Raw genomic sequence first — 9,683 nt, 5'->3', positions numbered from 1 at the left:
CGGCCTGGGAATGTGGGTATTTGTGGCACTGAGGGGAGGAGAGCTTCATCAGGAAAGCAGGCCTATTTTGGGGCCTTTGGGAGGCAGGGAAGAAACTCAGCCCACCCCTTAGTGCAGAGGCGGGAACACAGGCTCCCGAGTCCCCCTGCGCGCAAATCCTGCCTCTGTCCCTGTTGGACGTGTGTCCTGCCGGCTGTGCAGTTGGTTATTTCTTTCTCCGAGCCTTACTTTACTCATCCGTGTAATGGGACAAATCATAAGTCCTTCATTGGTTGTAAGGATTCCGATGATGCATGCACGGCGCCGGGAATAGTCTGTGCTCATAACATGTCTGTTATTAAAGTGCTTCTACCACCTTCTCCCTCCTACCCCTGGCTGGGGGCTATTGTCCTTGGATGGGTCCTGCAGGGCCTGGAAGGTGGTCTACGGCACACATTTGCATCATCACTGGGGGGAATCAAAGCACTGGAGCCCAGGCAGAGGCCCGCAGGACCCCTACGGCTGGGCAGCCTCCCCTTTCCCCTCCCCAGCCCAGCTCCCTTGTTATCCTGCAGGCTCCCCAGGTCTGCTCTGGACTGCAGCCTCTTGCATCTTCCCATCATGCACTGCACTGGGGCCCTGCAGGAGTCATTCTCAGAGCTGGCAGTGGGCGGGATTTCAGACATTTTTTCCTGCATGACTTTCACATCTGCCTCTCTTTGCCCGAAGCTGGGTAATGGGGGCTGATAACGGAGGAGTTTGCAAGTCTAGGCCTGTGGTTCACAGACAGATACAGACCCAGGTTCAAATCTGGAGTCATACGGGCAGCAGTCTGGCCCTTGGAGAAGGAGAGATGGGAGTCGTGCTTATCTAGTTCTGCTGGAAGCCAGGGGACCAGGTCTCCTTCCTCCCGCCCCTTGGATGTCCTTGAAGCTATTTTTATGTGTTGCTGGAAACCAGAATTACAACCAGAGCCAAAAGCACTGGGAGGTTTTCTGTGCGCCGCGGGTCTCACCCAGGGGAGCACAGGCCATTCCCAGCAGACTGGTGGAGCCCATCCAGATGCTTTGCTGTGTGGGTGGGGAAGCTGGTCCCCATCCCCCTTGAGCCTGGAGGTCACTGTTGCGAGGCCCCTGGTTGGTTGGCGCAAAGATGAGAAATGAGGATTTACAGAGGCTGAGGAGAGGGTGCAGTCGTCCTGGGGTCTTTGAGGCCTGCGTGAAAATCCAGAATGCTCATGGAGTTCAATCGTCCATCCATCCACTCATTCATTCATTCATTCATTCACTTATCGCTGAACTCTTCACTCATCACATATTGAACCAGGATCTTCTTGGTGTTGGTGGGGCATCACCCACCAAACACACGGAGCCCTGCTTCCAAGGAGCTCACAGATCTGACTGCTTCACTCTCCAGCTCAAACGGAGATGCCGCAATCTTTATACCATGACAGGGGCGAGGCACAGCAACGGTCCCCACTCACTTAGGTCTCACAAGAGAGGATCTTGAGGGCTTCCCTGGTGGCGCAGTGGTTGAGAGTCCGCCTGCCGATGCAGGGGACACGGGTTCGTGCCCTGGTGCGGGAAGATCCCACATGCCGCGGAGCGGCTGGGCCCGTGAGCCATGGACGCTGAGCCTGCGCATCCGGAGCCTGTGCTCCACAGCGGGAGAGGCCACAGCAGTGAGAGGCCCATGTACCGCAAAAAAAAAAAAAAAAAAAAAGAGGATCTTGATCTTGGCCCTTTCTTCTGCCCTCTGCAGAGAGCTCTCCCTTTCCCAGCCTGGCTCCAGGGAGAGGGAGGGATGCAAAGCAGAGGGAAGGAGCACGGCTGTGTGCTTGCTGGGGCAGTTCTGGGCTGTTCTTTATTGGGGGCTCTGTGCAGTGGGGAGAACAGAAAGGGACTGGAGTCCCTGAGGGTGAGCGGAGCTGTAAATGAAGAACTGAGCGGGCAGAGAGGCAGGAGAGCGAGGGGTTCTGGAGTAGAACACAGTACAAGAGCCCTGGAGGGAGAGGTGAGGGGGTTGGGAAGAGTTGCTGGGGGTTAGAAATTGGACCCTTCATGGTATTCTTTGCAAGACAAAGAATATTGGAAACCCCCGTAAATAATATGTGGGTGCTCCTTTTAATGAAACTCCTTTTAATGAAACTTTGCAGGGGAGAGACCACATGGGCCCCAGGAGTTACTCGGGTTACATTACATGGCTTATGGGGCTTTCCATGATCTGTGGTCTGCCCATATTTTTTTTTTTTTTTTTTTTTTTTTTTTTTTTTTTTGCGGTACGCGGGCCTCTCACTGCTGTGGCCTCTCCCGTTGCGGAGCACAGGCTCCGGACGCGCAGGCTCAGCGGCCATGGCTCATGGGCCCAGCCGCTCCGCGGCACGTGGGATCTTCCCGGACCGGGGCACGAACCCGTGTCCCCTGCATCGGCAGGCGGACTCTCAACCACTGCGCCACCAGGGAAGCCCTGCCCATCTTTTTAACTTTATCACTCATCTCTTCACTTTTTCCCTCCCCCAGCTCCTCATCCTAACCCCACATTCCAGCCTGATCTAGTCCCTTTGACCTCCTGCTGGCCTTACTGTGACCTCTGCCTGGAACCACCTCTGCTCTCACACCTGGACTGTTTGAAGTATTTGGTCTCCTGAGCTTCTCTCTCTTCCCTCCCTCAGTCACTGGGTTGATATGCCCAGACTACTTTCCTCTTGTTTTCGACTTTACTATGATGTTTATTGCAGTCTTAGACAGTTGAATATAAACCTAGCACACCGGTAAGTTTTATCAGTCTGTTCACACTTGACAGAACACACAGACAACCAGAGTATCTAGGGAAGTGCCCTGCCTGCCACTTTGTCTTCCTTGTTCACAATAAACCACAGTCATTAATTCATTAAAAATATCCCTTGGGCACCTATTACCTCCTAGATATTCTGTTGGATGCCGGTGATATAAGTCTATTTAATGGAATTCAAATCTACAATCCAAACCCTAACCCAACACCAGGCCTCCACCCAACCCTAAACCCAACACCAGGCTTAATCCTAATGCCAACCCTGACCCCAAACCCAACGGTAATCCCGATCTAACCTCAATCCTTTCCTGGCCAAACCCAATACCAACTCTACCCTTAACCGAAACCCAACCCTAACCCTAATTCTAACCTTTGTGTTCAAAATCCTTCAGTAAATGTGTGTCTCCTTGTCTGTCATAGTCAGCGGATGGTGCTGAGTTGTAACGAAACTCATCTGATTTTGGATCATCCAATGCGTTCAGACTGGAAAAGGTAGCAGGCAGGTGAGACCAAGTGGAACACCAGCCCAGTCCAAGAGGTAACTTTGAAAAACAGGGGTGTATATTTTCGTGTAAGTCCCCATGAGGCTGTGTCATGGCCCATTTTCTAAACTCAAGATCCTTAGTGTGACCCTGCCTGACTCAGCTGATACCTGCTGACTCCTTCCCTCACTGGCCTCTGGGCCACACAGACCCTCTCCTTCTGTGGATGCCCCGAGCTCCTCCTGGCCTCAAGGCACCCATGTGTTGCTCCTCTTGCCTGAAATACCTTTCCTCCCCTCCTCCCCTCCTCACCAGTCTGCGCAGTCCTCAGGCCCCTCTGAAATGTCGCTTCCTGCCCTGCCTGCCCTCTCCCCCCAGACTCGTTTTTATTTCCTTCGTGTGCTCACGGATCCTGTGCTTTCCTTCCAGGGCATTTGTGGCTGTTTGTGGCCACGTGTTTGTTCGCATGTTTATTTCTTTCATGTCTGTCTCCCCAGCCAGAAGGTGACCTCTTTCAGGGCAGGGACTGTGTTCTGTTCACTGCTCTAGCTCCAGGACCTAGCACAGTGCCTGGTACACAGCAGACCTGCAGAAAACTCGGTTGATCGAACAAATGAATGAATGAGGGCATTTTCCACTTCTTCATAAAAGTGAAAGAAAGATTCCAGCTAACTGCAGCTCCTGGCTAGGGAATGTTTGTCCCAGGCCCTGAGCTGAGCCTTGGGGAAGCCAGGAGAGAGGGGCGAGGTCTCCCAGCACAGCTGACCATCCATTTCCTCTTTACAGATTCTCCACCACACTGAGTGGGAGGGTCTCAGGTATCATCCTCACTGTTTTACAAGATGCTTTGGCCCAGAGAAGTAAAAACGCCTGTGTGGGTCACCTGGCTGGTGGGCAGAAGCGCCAAAACCCTGCTTCCTGGTCCGCAACCCTTGGCATTGACCCTTCCTTTCCTTCTGCCCCCGCAGCTGGAGGTGCTCAGCTCTGTGTCTGCCTCCAGGAAGTCAGCAGCAGGCCCGCTGCCATGGGGACCCTGACAGACTCCAGGCCATCTTCCCATTTTGTTAACAAGCATGTTGAGACTGGTGCTGGAAACAGCCTTGAGCAAACGAGTCAGAGGTCAGCCCCCTGGGCTCCCAGCTGAGAGGGTGGGTTCTTCACACCCAGACGGAGGCCCTCCTCTCTGGTGGGTCAAGAGAAGGAGCTGAGTCATAAGGGTCACTGCTGTTTATTGAGCAGCTACTGGTGCCAGACCTGGGTGAATTGCTTAGTATCTCGCTGGGGCTTTACAGTACTCAATTTACCAGATGAAGAAATGGACGTACGGAAAGTCTGTCACTTGTGCGAGGCACACAGCTGGTAAATGTTGCTGGTGGGATCTGAACCCAGATCTACTGGGGTCTAGAACATAACCCTTATACTTAAAGGCAAAGAAAATCCCAGGAGTGCCAAGGAAACGCTGCCCAAATGTTAGCAAAGCTGTCCGGTCCAGATAACGGCACATTATGGCCCCAGGGAGCATCCTGTGCACAGCGGTCCGCCCAGGCTGCGGCGGGTGATGTGGGCCCCGCCCTCAGTTTTCTGACACCTCGGCCCCGCCCCGCCCCTCCTGCTTAGGCCGCGATTGGCCTCGCCCCAGCAGGCAGAGCGGGACTCCCATTGGCCACCGTTTCCATGGTTACTTGGGGTCTGTGGAGCTCCGGCTTGCCGACACACGTGTCCCCCGGAGCCGCCCGAAATTTGACAGGGGACCACGTGCCCGGCAGCGCGGGAGCCAGACAAAGGACCTGGGGAGGCGGGGAACGAAGCCGGCGGAGAGGCCAGCGTGGCCGCTGGTTCCGGCGGGGGTAGGCTCCACGCTCCTCCTGTGCGAAGGAGGAGCCGTCCACCTCCGCCTTTTTGTATTTTGGAGGAAAGAAAAAAAACAAAAAAGAATTGCTGTGGAAAGTGATGGGGGAAGAGGATTCCAATTAGGTCCACCTGCCCTCCCTCTTCCAGGAAAAATCGGGTACAAGGGCATCTTTTAAGGCCTGAGAGCCCACAGTGTCCTTACTTATGCCCTGGGCTTCTAACCCCACCTTGACGTCAGTCCTTGAGGTTTCAATTCTCTTTCGCTGGCTTGTTCAAGAAGCAAAAGCTTAACGAGCATGGTTGTTTTGATGCTTGAGAAATGAAACCCAAGGAATTCTGGGGGATCTTGCCATCCGTTCACCATACAGCAGCTACTGCATCCCCAACCGTGATGATGTTGCCTCCGCCCCCAACTTCTTTACTGGGTCCCTGGGCTCTGTGCCTAGCGAAGGCCTGGGCTGGACTGGGCCGCTCAGGTCAGTGCAGTAGACAGATACTCATCCTGTCCCTGTGGCCTCTCCCGGTTGGGGGCATTGCCATCCTTCCAGTCTCCAGGCCAGATGCCCTTAATATCCCTTATCCTCAGCCCCCATTCCCATCCCCAGTTATATCTGCTTCCTATTGCTGCTGTAACAGCTCACAGCAAATTTAATGATTAAAACAACACAGATTTACTCTCTTAGAGTTCTATAGGTCAGAAGCCTGACACACATCTCATTGGGCTAAATTCAAGGTGTTGGCAGCCCTGCATTCCTTCAGGAGGCCCCGGAGGAGAATCATTTCCTTGCCTTTTCCAAGTGTGGAGGCTGCCCACGTTGCTTGGCTGGTGACCCGTTTCATCTCCAGAGCCAGGAGTGGGCAGTGGGGTCTGCGTTTACTGTGACACCGACTCTATTTCCCTCTTTCATATTAAGAACCCTTATGATCACACTGGCCAACTTGATAAGTTGGAATAATCTCCTCATCTCAAAGTCAGGTGATCACCCACCTTAATTCCATCTTCGATCTTAATTCTCCCTGCCAAGTAACATACAATAGTCACATGTGTGGAGAACAGGACGTGGACGTCTTTGGGGGTGTATTCTGCTGACCACACCAGTCCTGACAGTTTGACCTCCAAAACTTCTCCACAGTCCCCCTCCTCTCTCCTCCCTTTCTGGCTGCCCACGTCTCTGGCAAGATTCTCACAGTGGCCACCTTTCTTTCCATCATCTTCCTCTCTCACCCCCCTCTGTCCACAGCCCTCAGGGTGAGTGCTTCAAGATACAGAGGCTGCCACTTCCATGGCCCCGGTCACCTGCAGTTGAGAGTTCAAACTCTGTACTTGAGCACAAAGGCCCTCAACCTGCCCCCGACTCTGCCGCCTTGCCTCCTGCAGACCCATCCCCTCCCTCTCTCTGCCTCATGCCCTTTGCCCCTGTAATACTAAATCACTTCCGGTTCTCTTTATTCCCCAGGGCATTTGACACCTCCTGGACTTTCAGGATTATTCGCCCACCTTTATTTATCTCCCCCAGGAAACCTTCTCTGACCCCTAGGTCGAGTTACGGGCCCCTTCATTGTCCTTCCCCAGAACCTAAATGTGCACTGATCGCGGCGACTGCAAGAGATCTGAACCTGTGTCTGCCTCCTGGTGTCTCTGCAAGCCTTCTGCGATGGGCCCTCTGGGAGGGGCACTGCATCTCACTCACCTCTTTTGGCCACACTGCCCAGCGTGAATTGGCCACAGTCAGCTCAGGGACTTGGTGGTGGATGTGAGGAGACCAGCGGGGCTATTCTGGGAAACAAAGGATAAAGTGGATGGAAAAGGCCCTTTCCTTCCCGATACGGGAGGACCTTTACTCCAACTCCGGCTGCTGGGATGGAGTAATAGTAACGGCAAGAACAATGGCAGCAAAAAACCAAAACAAAAACATACCCCAAGAAAACAATGGCGGCCAACGCTGCAGGCTGCTTCCGCATCAGGAGCACCCGCCAAGTGCGTCATACATGTGTTGTCAGCTGATTCTGACAACAGCCTAGGAGACACCAGCTATTATTCCCCCACCCCCATTTTACAGATGAGGACCCTGAAGCTTTCCAGGTTAAGAATGGGTGGGCTTCTGAAGAGACCCTGGGCCAGGAAGGTGTCTTGTGCTCTGTCTGGAGGGGTGGTAGGAGCCGGTGGAAAGGTCCCCAGGCTGTGGCTGGCTCTGCCTTGGGTGGGGTTGGCTGGCCCCTGGGGAGCAGCTTCCGGGATGCACTTCCTCTCTTTCCTCTCACTTCCTGTTTCCTTTTCCTCATGGTCCCGCCAGCCTACGGTCCTCTTCTCCCCTCCCTGGCCTGTTCAACCAGGCTATGTAGGCAGGAGGTTCATTTTCAAAAGTAAAGGAAGGGGAATGGGGAGTTAGGGCTTGACAGGGACAGAGTTTCGGTTTGGGAAGATGAAATGTTCTGTGCATGAATGGTGGTGATGGCTACACAACAACGGGAACGCATTTAACGCCACTGAATGGAACACTTAAAAATGGTTAAAATAGGGCTTCCCTGGAGGCGCAGTGGTTGAGAGTCCGCCTGCCGATGCAGGGGACGCGGATTCGTGCCCCGGTCCGGGAAGATCCCACATGCCGCGGAGCGGCTGGGCCCGTGAGCCATGGACGCTGAGCCTGCGCGTCCGGAGCCTGTGCTCCGCAACGGGAGAGGCCACAACAGTGAGAGGCCCGCGTACAGAAAAAAAAAAAAAAAAAAGGTTAAAATAGCAATTTTTGTGTTATGTATATTTTACATCGATAAAAAAATTGAAAAAAAAAAGCGAAAAGAAAAGTGTTTCACATTTGCAGAAATTTTGAAGATGGGCCTCCCGCTGCACCTTTGTCGTTTCTCAAGCCCCTCTCAGGGGCCAGACCACATGCATCCTCACTTCATCCCGGAACCAGCCTCCAGGAGAGAGGTGGCCTATGAGGCTAGGAGACTGGAAGTGGTGAGGCTGTGTTTAAAGACGATACGCCTCTAGTCCTAAGGTGCAGTGTAGGGAAGTGTTAGGGGTTTGGGCTTAAAATGAGCTCATCTCCTGACTGCTGTGAGACCTCGGGCAAAAGTTCTCCATCACTGACCTTCCTCTTCTGGCAACTAGACACAATAACAGTGTCCTCCGAAGTGTGATGGAAAGATTTGACAAGATGATGTTGGAAAGTCTTTGCACAGAGCCTTGGCCACCGTCAAGAGTAAAATGCCTTCCAGAGTCCTGCTGGGGCCCCCTCTTAGTGCTACAGTGGACAGAGGGCTGGGTGTGAGGCCAGGAGACCCGTGTCAGCCTGACACTGACTTTCTCTGTGAGCTTTGGGAGGTCCCCTCCCCTCCCTGGGCCTCAGATTTCTCTCTGTAAAGTTTGGAGGGGGTAAGGTCTGCAGGACTCTTCCAGTTCTGGTTTTCTGGGGTTTCACGCACAGCCTAGACATCTTCAGAATCAGTGCCCTCTGTCTGGCCCATCCTCCGGTGGAAGGGCGGGGCCAGGTCTCTGGTTCTATTTTTGCCCTCTGATCTTTTCAGGAGCATTTAATCCCTGACAAGAGGAAAAGGAAGAAGTAGATACCAAGCGGTGTAGCACAGGGAGCTCAGCTTGGTGCTCTGTGATGACTTAGATGGGTAGGATGGAGGGGGGAGGGGGTAGGGAGGTCCAAGAGGGAGGGGACATATGTATACATATAGCTGATTCACTTCGTTGTACAGCAGAAACTAACACAACATTGTAAAGCAATTATACTCCAATTTTTTTAAATTAAAAATACTGAAAAAGAAAAAAGAGAGAGAATATATTTCTCTGCCACACACCACCCCCGAGTCCCACCACCATCCTCCAAGTGACAGCCAGGGATCAGGGGAGATGGGAACCACCAAGAGTCCAGACAAGCAAACAGCTTTTTTAAGAGCCCTTGTTCTGCTGGTGAGTCTGGGACACACCCCAAGAAACAAGAGAACAGGGCCTTGCAGGTCTCACTCGTTGCTGAGTCCCCAGCACAGGGCCCTGCACACAGGAGGTGCTCAATCAGTGCTCCAAATGGACAGTGAGTCCCCACCCCACCTAGCTGCCCCTCGAGTCGTGGAGGGTGATGCCGACAAAGGCTTGCATGGACCAGGATGGTCAGCACAAGCTTCCTGAAGAGCAGAGCCTGGCCTTGCAGATGTGACTAGACAGGGGAAGGGGAAGGGCATTCTGGAAAGGGGCACAGCACAGGCAGAGGCAGAGGGACAGGGAGGGACACGGAGGATGGGACAAAGTATATGGAAAGACGGTAAACAGAATCTAATGAGAATGCACCATCAGCCCGGCCCCCATCAGTGCTCTGAGATGAATAATACAGATAGGGGAAAGTCCCACAGTCAGGAATTCTAACCCAAGGCAGAGACCCAGAGGCCTTGGACATCATCGGACACACCTCCCAGCCTGACTTTCTCCTAGAAGCAGGTCTTGGGATTTCTGTGCACAGAAATGAACTTTACAGGAAATAAGTTTTCCCATAGTTCAAATTTAAAATGCCCCCTCTGGTATATTCTCCTATTCTTGGGACCTACAGCCCCAGTTCTTTGCTTAGGAGCCAGGGA

General features: G+C 53.2%; 1 long non-coding RNA gene across 1 annotated transcript; it reads right to left on the bottom strand.

Moving 5' to 3' along the window:
- Nucleotides 1-4,472: 4,472 nt before the first annotated feature.
- On the bottom strand, nt 4,473-7,139 carry LOC141278910 (uncharacterized). The gene is made up of 3 exons (XR_012332314.1): nt 7,021-7,139; nt 6,794-6,879; nt 4,473-5,146 (listed from the first exon to the last, which is right to left on the bottom strand). It is a non-coding gene; the product is annotated as an uncharacterized lncRNA (long non-coding RNA).
- Between the last annotated feature and the right edge of the window lie 2,544 nt (nt 7,140-9,683).

Source organism: Tursiops truncatus, chromosome 6 (genome assembly GCF_011762595.2).
Source record: "Tursiops truncatus isolate mTurTru1 chromosome 6, mTurTru1.mat.Y, whole genome shotgun sequence".
NCBI classification, from domain to species: Eukaryota; Metazoa; Chordata; class Mammalia; order Artiodactyla; family Delphinidae; genus Tursiops; species Tursiops truncatus.
The sequence above is the reverse complement of the archived record's forward strand: the minus strand, read 5'-3'. Positions and strand labels throughout refer to the sequence as shown.